This window comes from Falco biarmicus, chromosome 8 (genome assembly GCF_023638135.1).
Source record: "Falco biarmicus isolate bFalBia1 chromosome 8, bFalBia1.pri, whole genome shotgun sequence".
NCBI lineage: Eukaryota > Metazoa > Chordata > Aves > Falconiformes > Falconidae > Falco > Falco biarmicus.
Window position 1 is genome coordinate 55585480 of NC_079295.1, and position 11730 is coordinate 55597209.

Consider the following 11730-nt stretch of genomic DNA (forward strand, 5'->3'; position numbering starts at 1 on the left):
CCACTGATCCAGAGAAAAGGAAAAATGAGGCATGGCCATGAATATTTATATATTTCTGAAAAGGAGAGAGATTTTGCTCTGAATTGGTTGCCAGAACTTACGCTCAGGTTTGTTTTCAACTCTATGTAAGTCTAATTAACAAGAAAATTACTGTAAGCAGCCATTTTAAGCAACTCGTGAAGAATGTTAATAGTAAGCAAATTCTTGGGCATTTTTTTCTGCTCTGAGGAACTAAAAGGCAACCAAAGACCTCCCCCACACCACTCTTAACAGCTCCCTGAGCACATATATATCAAGAATGAAGCATGTTTCAGGGCTGAAACATGACTTTGGACATCTTGCTTTGGCTACTGACCCTTTGGGTGGTTCCAAAACTGTGGTGAGACTGAGCCTGGTTCCTGCAGCCAGAAGCAGAGCCAGGAAAAGTGGACAAGGTCTGTTTTTCTCCTGGTCTGATCTGTGGCTAAAGGGCGCCCTGATGATCCTACCCTGGAGCAGAAGAAATGAATCTGAGGCTTCAAACAAGAAATATTTTCGAGCAGCTTTTGGTCAAAGTTCAGAAATGTAGGCCAGCTAATTCTGAACAAGGAGCTAGAGAAAGAAAATCAGGAACTTCTCACAACAGAAAGAAAGAGAAAAAGGGGGGGTGGGGGGATCAGCATTCATTTATTGTGTAACTGTGTATTCATCCAGTTCTTCTAGATTGAATGAAACTGGCAGGATCGCCAAAGCTCAGGTCCAAGCTCTGGCACTCAAAAAAAGTGTTCACAGCCAGATCTCCTCCAGCAGACCAGAGCTCCCCATGGCTCATCTGCCTGCTTCTGAGACAGAGTTGCAACCATTCACCCCGTAACACAAATGCACCTGGAGAAAACCTTCTCACAAGGGTATCGTGATATAAGTTGTTCTCTATGGCCCATCACAGGATAAAAGCAGTCAGTGTGGTCAGTTCCTATGTTACAGACAAAAAAACAGCACACATTTTTCAAACAATTTGTGATAAAAAAATTCTACTTCTTTCCCATCAGTGTATTTGACAGCAAAACCAGTGTCTTGTCTGGGTCGAGCAGAATTCCAAGAAGTCTCATGTAAAAAAAACCTGCACCTAAGAATATGAAGAGAAATCTGAATTGAATCTCTAAGGTTTGCCTGGGATGGAGTCAAGAATCAACAAAATGTAAAGGGTCTTATGAACCGGGATGGAGGGTGGGCAGGCAGGCCACGATTTTTTGCTACAGACATAAAGGCACTGTAACAACTTTCTTGACTAATAAACGCTATAATCCTGTAATTGGCCGTTACAGATTTGTATATGTGAGACCAAATGCAGTTTAAAAAGAAAAAAAACAAGTCAAACCAGGAAAAGCAAAGACAGTTAATTACTTGTTTGTGTGGAAGAGCAAGAAATGATGCCTTCACAGGTACTCTCTCCCCTGGCCTGGGGACTAGATAACCACTTAGGAAGCAGAACAATCCAGTACAAATGGTTAGCTAAATGTTTCTTTTTGAATTTTGAAAACTTCAATTAAATCTGAGAGTTGTTATTTTCTCCTCTCATCTATGTTTCTGGGCTAAGATATACCACCCTGAAGCGAGGCGGGTCTTGATGCCCTTGGGAAAACAGCAAAGGCTGACGTACTGCTTCCCACCTTGCTGGTTTGTAGTGCAATCTCTGCATCATGCTCAAGGCAGGGCAGTGTCCAGAGGTGTTCCCTGGGGTTAGGACAATTTTCTGAAGATGTTCAAGCCTGTTTGGCCCATCATGTTCGCAAATCCCAGGCCAGCTGGGCTGCTTTGAGCAGCACTGGCTGTACTTTTCTACTGGTCCTCTGCCTGGAAGTGTAGTTCTGGTTTTGCTTGTGTCATGGGAGGATGTCCTTTTGATCTCTCTAATAGGTTTTCAAACAGTAACATTTTGTTTGAAGGGAAAAGGAAGAAAGAAAAGCAAGTGACAAAGAACACTAAATTGGTGTTACTCAAGACATTTATTTTTGCACTCGAAGATTAGCAGCCTGATGTATTCCAGTTCCCCTTCCCTGGAATAAAACCTTTTTTTTAAGTTATACCATTGCTAGAACCTACTGTTTAACAATAAGTAACAACACACTAAGGCTTTTTAATGGACCCAAACTGTCGAAAGGACAATGGGCTAGATTATCTCATTTATACATCTAGCTAACCTGTATAAGTCAGAATAGTTAAAAAGACAGTGGAGGAAGAATTTGCCTTTCGCTGAGGGCCTTTCATCAGAAAGAGTGATAAAATACATAATAACTCTCCTCCCTACATGTGGAACAAGGGAAAGCAAGGGGGCATGTATGTGATGCTGCCGTGACAGCACTGCGCACAGCCGCAACACAGGAGAGGAGAAAGTAGGTGGAATGGAGAATCCTAGAATATGTTTGTTTTGGAGCAGGTTTGTTTTGATAGAGCTAGCCCCAACTGCTTGGTCAAACATGCTGGGCTTCTCACTTGCTGTAAATCAAGGAGTGTAAGCTCATTCATTCTATTGGGACTGTGTTTATTTATAGCAGTTGAGGACTGTATCCAGTGTTATGATGTTGTAAGAGCATAAGACAGATATGTCACGAAGTTCATTTTCTAGGCTTGTTTTTTAAGTGCTGAATTTAATAGAAGTCATAAATACTGATAAATGGTTAGTAAACAAGGGCTGTTTTGCCCTACGTGGCAGACAGCTGAAAGTAATTTTGTACATTAGACAGCACTTGATGACATTATTTACTCATCAAGTCAGGTCTCTAGAAGGAAAACTTCTGCTGCGAGTATTCTCTTCTTTCTCTCTCCTCTCTGTATAGTAATGGTTTACATCCCTCTCTTTTTTTTCCTGAGGCCACTGTCAGTGCCTTTTTTCAGATTTCTCAGGCAGATATACTGTCTTGTGATACAGCCCCTGGTTGTGAATGTCATGTTTTACTGTTTGACATGATGCCTCTCTAAAAAGATGCACCACCCTGGGGGGGCAGGGGTGTGGTGAAGTGACTGTACTTCCTCAGTAATCATGCTCAAATAAAACAGCTTAAAAATATCTATATCTATATCCTCTACTAAGTGCCTGCAAACCACAAACTAGATGAAGGGCGGTCTAACTCTTCCTTGTCACTCAGTTCTTCACTGTTCTGCAGAGGAATGAAAAGGGAAGATGGGCAGAGCCAGGCTGGCACATCCAGCAACAAAGACACAGCATCTATCATTGGTTTTTGTCATTAGTAAAAGCCTTCCCAGCTGGTTACAAAGCCCATGGAGGTGTTTTTTGGGTGTTTGGTTTTTTTTCCATTGATTACAGCTAAGTTTGGATTGTTCTTCTGAAGTGGACTTCTCCTGGGAGTAATTCAGGGCTGATTAGCTGTCTTTGTATGTTAAAAGCATGGCAGAGCTGGAGGCAGTCTCATTTGAATGAGATAGAAAACCAAGGTTTGATGACTTAAAGTCATTAAAAATATTTTCACAGTTTTCTCAAGATTAATAATTTTTTATATTTTTTTTTTATTTGACAGTTTCATCTGAAATAAATTTTTTTATTTGACAGTTTCATCTGAAATAAATCATGTTCTACCTGCCATGGTCCTCCTTGCAGCTTCAGTTGGGTATGGTTCTACCATTCTTTACTTCCATTCCTGGAACGTGGTCATATGTTGCTAAATAGCAAAGATGTTGCACCCCAAAGGTGAAGCAATCCCTTTGTACTGCCTGCATACATGAATGAACAACCATTCCAAATCAACATCAAGAGATTCTGCAGAAGCAGAATATAGTCCTTGATCTGTAGAGTACCATGGAAAGCCTGATGTAAAGATATCTCAAAGCCAAGATGTAAAATGCTCAGATATTTGTGGCAAACCAGAGGAATTCTCTAAAGCAGAATGAAATGTAATTTCAGTACTCTGAAGGAATGAATAGCTAGAGAGATGGATGGATGGATGGATGGAAGGATGGATGGATGGATGGATGGGTGGATGGATGGATGGGTGGGTGGGTGGATAGACAGATAGATAGATAGAAAGTGAGAGAGAGAGAGAGAGAGAGAGAGAGATACCTAGTGCTTTATTGATGGGAAGGTTTCCCCAACCTACTGTCATCTTACAGAATCACTCCAGAGAACCAGTGGGTAGATAGGTGGGGGAAAAATTTTCCCTTGTTTGGAAAATGTGGGTTACAGCATACCAAAACAGAAGCGAGATGAAAAAGAAGAGGGGAATTCACATCAATAAAGGATGGGAATTGTTTTAAGCTTCATTAAGCAGTTTGCAGAACTGAAATTCTGTTTGGTCAGAATGGCAGGGCGCGGGGGGTGGATGCTCAAAGTAAAAACTTTTTTCTTGTAAAGCAAATTAGTCCTTGGCTATAATTCTGACTCATACGAAGCCAAATATAACAACCTTGAGCAGTTACCCCCTACTGTGTGGTAATAGGAATGGGGGCCCCCAGACTGAACTGGAATGAGGGAGGGATGAATCAAGGGGGACAGAGCCACCTTTGCCCCCAGCTTTCTGGGGGTGCAGGGCTGAAGAAAGGCAGATCAGGAAAATTTCCCTCTCTTTTCCAATCAGATACTATATCAAAGCTTTACTACACAGCCAAAGGGATCCTTTTTTTAGGGCTAATGATGGTCAAATCTCAACATGTTTTCGGTGTCAGTTCAACTTGAAAGAATCTTGCCAAAAGTCAGATACTTCAAACATAGGAAAAACTGCCATATTCCTTGAGGTCTCCCATCCTCCCCTTTACTAGATTTTTTCCTCCAAACACCAAATCTGAGAGCTCTGACCTCAAAAAACGCCTCACTCTAGACTAGGTTCTTCTCATGCCAACTGGATTCAAAACTCAACCTCCCCAACCCTAAAGGAAATTTTCAGCTTGTATATTCCACTTTAATTTATTTTAGAGGTTATTTGCACTGCTGCTGAAGCTTAGGGGAGTTCTGTGCATTATTTACTTATCTCTTTGATCCATTGTTACAAAGTCAGTCATTCTATTTCTTTGTTTTCAGCCTAAATTGGTTTACATCCCTTATTTTCTTAGTCATTTATTTTGGTTTTGTTTTTCTTCTTTGGTCATTGGGGTGGGGGAAAACTTCCAATTTAAGATATGTAATTATTTGGGTTTAGTAACATTAGGGAAAATGAGGAATGAAAGAGGTTTTGTATATTTTAAAGGGTTTTTTCTCTGTGTAATAAATTAGTTTTTGTACCTTGAGGCCAGTTGCCTAAATCACAAGGGCTAACACTCCCCATGCCAAAAAAAGCCTGGTGCAAGGTGGAGCACAGTTAAATGGTCAGAAAAAGAATAATCATTTCCCTGTTTTTTTAGTTGCTAGCAGGTGAAAACCTCTCTTTTACATCTCATTTGAACTACAGAAGCTCCTCAGCTAGTGCTAAATGAACAGTCAGCTTAATTGCTGACACGAAACACTTTAAAGAAGGAAGTTTGGTCAAGTCATTTGTTCCTTTTGCATCTTTATCTTCAGTCTGACATGGGTTTAACCTTTGCTCTTAATCCCTGTGTCAGTCAGGTTCAGTTTTAATCCCAGAAAGTAAAAGTATCAGTGCTGGGTTATTTTAAGAGAGGAATAAAATCTCTGTTCTCTAAAGGTGAATGCTCAGCTCTTGCAGGGATGGTGGTAGAAGACACAGGGAAGAGGTTTTTCTGGAGAATGTCTTGAGGAGCACCAGGAACCGGGCAGGGGACCTGGGTGTGCATCAAGCTTTAAGATGCCTCTAACATTTCTTGAAGAACTCCACCAGGCTTGCAAAGCTTTGGAGAGCTGCTTCTTGTTTATTTATTCCTTTGTCTGAAGGCAGAAAACACTTTTCTGACACTTCAGAGGTTCTAAAGGTAGAACAAGAGTCTTGGGCCAAATTCATCTTAGCTAAATTTAGACACTTAAATCAGGAGCCCAGTTGCTCCTGGCTTCCCTTCATAGTCAAGGGAGAGCCAAAGATACCTCCAGAGGGAATTTAGGCATGTTGACGTTCTGCCATTCATCTCTAATCCTTTTTTTCTTACTTTGCCTGAGTCTAGACTGCCCAGCTGTACCCATTTCCTTGGATTTCTTGACATCTTCTTGTCCATGACATATGGTCAGTTATCTGGCACCGAAAGTGAAATCTCACCATGATCCACTGGTGTACAATGCAAATACACTGTTAGCCCTGGAAACTTATTGCCACAAGGTCTTGCTGAGGCCAGAAGCTTAGCAGGATTCAAAAAGGTATTAGATATTTGTATCAGTAACAAGAATAGCCAGGTATAATAATCAAGATTTAAAAAATAAATAAGACTTTTGAGAGAGCTATAAACCTACATTCTTCAGGGCTTATGTGAACTTCTGACTAATGAGAGTTTGGAGTAAATTTTGTCCAGTGGAAATTCTCTGGGATTTATATTTTAACTCACTTAGGCACTTTTGAAATCCCACCCCCTGGGCCTGCTGGACTTCTGATTGATCCAGGATGACATTTCCTGTAAGCATATGTTCTTAATAATCAAACAATGCACAAATTTGTTAAAAAAAAAAGTTCCTGGGTAATTCAGAAAAAAACAAGAAAAGAAAACTTTTCCCAATAAATAGTCACAAATAATTTGCTCAGCAGGGTTCCCTTCCTTAGTTCATATGCTTTGCCTCGCCTGCCCCCATTGCTTTCCTGCCTGCATAAAGAAAAACCTTGGACCTTTGTCTACTCACACTAATAGTTATTATTTTTTCAGTTGTCATCAAAAACATCATAGATGTTTTGGAGGCTGGAGTGAAGGGGATGGACATACCTGGAAGAACTTCCATTCTATGGAATATAGAAATCAAAGCTAATTATGTTACAGGAAACTTCAACTATATTTTTTCAAATCTCCAATTAGGAGTATGGTCTAGTTTGGGGTGCAGTTTGTTATATATGCTTTCAATGACTATTGTACTCTGAGGAAGTGTAAAGCTTAGTTCTCAGTATCTGTCATCTGGAAAGAAACCTTGGAGCAGAGATAGTCATCAGGGCATCGTGGCCATCCTCCAGTTCTTGGTGGCAATGGGGGTGAGTCCTTCCAAACATGTTTTTAATGTGACACGGGTAGCAGAGAACCAGTGCCTTCCAGCAGGCAGCCAGGTAGGCAGGAAGGTAGGTACTAAGCCTAGCCAGGATTAAAGGATGCAGAGGCTATAAAAAGAAGGTTATGCCAAAGAACTAAGCAGTAGATGTATTTAAAGTGCATAAAATCTCTCTTCACCTAGTGTAAATAGATGAGGTAATCATAAGTTAGAAAGGGAGAAGTCTCAGAAGTCTGAGCAGTCCTTTGTTCACAGTTTCTCCTCTGTGCTTGGAAAGATCATAGTGCAACACACCTCATATAAAGGTCACACTATTATCCACCCTGCAACGTGTTACAATTATAGCATCCCTGGTAGCTCCTAGTCATTGCAAAATAATTGTTGTGAATTTTTATAGAAGTCTTTTGTGGGCTTTTTTTCACTCCTTCTTGATCTGTGCAGCTGACTCATGAAGCTGGAAGAGGAGACGAAGCAGCTAATTGCTGCGGGAACTTACATCACTGAGCTCCTGGGCTGAGCACCCAAAGCTGGTTTCGTTTCACTGAAACCATGACACTGAAACTACTGTTCTGCCGTTCTGCAGAGCAGTGGCTGGATGTCCCTTACTGAGATTGGAAACAAGCAAACAGCAACAGCAAATGAAAGATAAAATGAACAGAAAGGGTCTTTGTGTTATACAGACAGCCTTTTTAAATTTACAAAATTTCTAAGAGCTTCTTTTAAAAAAGGTCCAGTTAGTCCTTGCTGGCCTTTTATTGTCTTGGCTTTGGTCATTTCAATCAAATTTTATAGCTGCCGACACTGAAAAAAAGCTATCCATGACATCCTTCTTTCAAATGCCAGAAATTATCCCAAAGAAATAATTAATTCCAGGGTTGGATCTTCAGAGATGACAAGGGGACCACTATTAACACGATTGCATCAATATGTGCTTCGTGTACAACCACATGAGAAAGAACCATTTACCTAATTGTGTAGCCTCCTTCACTATCTTTCTCCCTGCCTCCTTTAACAGAACAGCAGCATCCAGATTTCATTCCTTCACATGCTGATGTGACTCTTCCAGATCGAGCTGATGCCTAAATGGCAGGAGAATCACCTAGGCTGTCTTGCTTGCCCACGTACTAAGAGGATTTCTGTCTGCAGAGGTCTCATCGGGACAGGTTTGCAGATGCTACCATCATCCTTTGATTTTGAAGGAAGAGAGATGTGTCACTGATGCCAGTGAATTTATTTTAGCACGTGATTAGGAGTGCTGTTGTGTCGCAGCAAGGCAGGACCTTTCCACCTCTCTAACAGAACACTTAATCACACCCTTGCTTCCACCGGGCTTTCTCACCCGGTGTGCACACGCGCTGCTCCCGGTGGTAAAAGCTGAGTGCCAAAAATCCACTGTGCCTTTATAGTCAAGTGAAGCCGTGGGACAACTGCTCGTGGCCGGGCACCCCGTGCTCTGCTCGTTCACAAGGGCGCTGTTTCTAGAAGCCAGCTTACTGCAGAGCTGGCAGCTATGGCGCTGCTGCAAAGAGGGAGTATTTTACAAATCCCAGACATTAATCCAAGCTCTCTGGCATGAGCTCCTGGAGATTCTAAAGAAGTCTGGATCCCCACTGGGCTCTGAACACCCACTGCAGCGCTAACACCACTTGAAACGTTGCTCTACTGCAGCACTGCCTCTCCCATAGGCAGCTCAATTGTGGAAAGGGAGTATTTCTGCTCAGGGAAGCAGAACTTGTACTACAAATTGCATCATAAGCACAGGTTTTCTCAGAGAACATGCCTAATTGAACAGCAGTGAAATGAATCTCTAATTCCTCGTCGGTCCTGGCCACCCACCCATTCAGCTGGATGAATCAGTTTTCTCCTGGCAGCCACAGGGGAATCAGACGTGACAATATGGTGAGAACATGCCTCACTGAAGATGCTGTTTTCTTTTCTACAGATCCCCTGTACCATTCCCTTCTCTACTCCAGGCTACATACGGGTAATACAGGCCCTTATTGATAAAAGCCAGCCAGAAGTCTGGGTATCATTATAAGGACTGGTTTCTTTGTTTAATGTTTTAACCATAGACTTGTGCTTGCACATGGCTTCCCCCATCCTGTGTTAAAAAGCATCCTATGTAGCCAAAGAATTAAAAGCTCATCTGTCCCCTGTTTTATTCTGGTTTGATTTATGATGCATGTTGATTCCATTTTCTGTCTACAACCTGTTAAATCACTCTAAGTAGGTGTAATGATAATACCTGAAGAAAGCCAGGACCTGGTGAAGCATTTTTGTAAAAAATTGCTGGGGCCAGCCCTCTTTAGGATTAGACACTGGCAGGTGGGTGGATGTTAGCTTGGTCTTCTCTATGTTATTTTAATTAAACAATACCAAAGGCACTGTGAGCAGCAAGCAGGCACTTTTAAATGTTATGCACTGCAATAAATACATGTAGTTCAATAAATTCTCTCTGATGCTTTCTGTCCCCTGCCTAGGCTAATATCCCACAAACCTATTGAAACCACTTTTCTCAGCTTTAATGGGCACTGGATATGGCCATGTCTACCAACTCTTCATTACTCTCTTTATCATGTTTATCATTAATTTTGCCGGTAGAATGTGACTGCCTTTCCCTACACCCAGCAGCAGGGCCAGCAGTTTCACTGGAGAAATGAAAAACCAGCCTACATTCAGTCTGCTTTCGTGCCCATCATGATGGCTCATGATGAATGCACAACTTTTTCAGTTTTGAATAGGACAATATATTTTTTTAAAATGTGTTGCGCTGTCCCAGCTTTCTTGCCTCAATATACCAAAGACAGATCATACTTTGGTACGGGCAATGTTCAGTAACCTGAGGAAAGGAAAGAGGCAGTAACCTTGATAATACAAAGTATATGTAAATTAGGGTAAAAGAAATGCTTTGTTTAATATATTGGCCTTTGATGAATGAAGTCAAGACCTACGATGAGTCATAAATGTAATAAAAAATGAGTAAGTGTGCTTGGGTTTTAAGTGTGGCAGACTGAAGGCACAGTTCTGATAAACCACCAGTGGAAGATAAAGAACCAAGCTTCTGAAATTTCAACGCCTTCATATGCTGACCTGTCCAAATGACCCACAGCTTCACAGCGGGCTGGAGCAGGAACGCCAGATCCTGAGCTTCGTCCCTGTACATCTCTGGAAACCAAACCTCTTTCTAGACTTTGCATTCCTCCTTTTTAACACAGAAAAGTTGTAAATAATCCCGTTACTTTGCTGGAACTTTGACTTAATTTTCCTCCTTTTTCCTGTAGCTCTTTAACAGAGAGACCGGATAATTTTATGATCACTGAACGCTTGTGTTGCTGTTCAGGCCTGGGCACTTACAAAGGCAGAGCTTTCATGATGTAATGCGGTATTTCCCTAGGGAAAGAGGAAAGTATGTCTCCTGTTTGATGTGATATTGTACATTTTGTTTGCACTTGTTATAGGAGAATTGGGACCTGATTCTTATTCCTCTTAGATTTGATTTTTCTGGTACCACCTGTGATACTTGTATCATGAAACGTGAGCTATCTTTCATAACAGACCTGCTTATTTGATCTGAGGGTTGCATAAAAAGGGTTAGATGTCTCTCAGGAAGAAAGACAGGAATTTCTTTTAAAAAATACTGGCAAAAGGGAGTTTGAAACCCTAATTCGTATGTGTCCATGTGGCTCAGGAATTATTTTTAAACCCATTAATGAATCTTTGATTGGTGCTGAGAGTGTCTCAATGTGTTGAGAGGGCAACATGACACTTTGCCATTTTGTGATGATGCCACATCACCGTTTTACTTGAATACAAATAACGTTCAAAATTATCACTGGCTGTAGAGTCTGTCAGTGCCACCAGGCTGCAAAAGCCAGCTTGTCACCAGCAGAGCAGAGGCAGCAGCCTGAGAGCCAAGACCAGCCAGCCATGGGGAGAGCCCTCTTGGATTCTGTAGCCAGCGTAGCTCATGTCGCTTTACACCACACTCCTCGGTGCCATCCAGTGTACCCTCCAGGCTTTTCTGCACCCTCCATGATGGCAACCAAGAAGCTTTCATTGCTTCCAGCAGGAGTGGGCTCTGATCCCATTCCCACAAAAGGCAGTTGATTGTTATAGGTGGACTGCTGGTCTGAACCGGTATGTCAAATCCCACGTTAACTTAAAAAACATTAAAATGATAACTTCATCTCGAGTTACTTTCCTATTCATCTATAGAATTTCTCAATTATGTATGACTAATTTTGCACAAAGTCATTATTTGGAGCAATTTGTCTAAGTATGAGAGGCAACACCTTCAACCTTCCTGGATGGTGGGTGGGGAAAATGTCATAATCAGTTCTGCTTTGGCATGAGTTATTAAGCGGTCACAGGAGTTCAAAGGAGAGAAATAATGAACAGGTAAGTCATTACATGCAAAAATTCTTCTTCTATATTATCAAAATACAAATTAATTACAGATAAGATCAGATGAATTTTCTTTAATGTCAGTTTTTTCCCAGAGATGGTAATGAAAGCATACAGTATGTGGGAGGAAAGGAGTGGAGATGTATGGAAGGGATGTTTTATTAATGTTGGCTTGATTTCACTGGGAAGACGTTGCCTGTGAAAGCAGCAAAGGAATCAGGAAAGGCTCTGGGACATGCAAATAAAATCATTTTTATTGCACTTAGTGT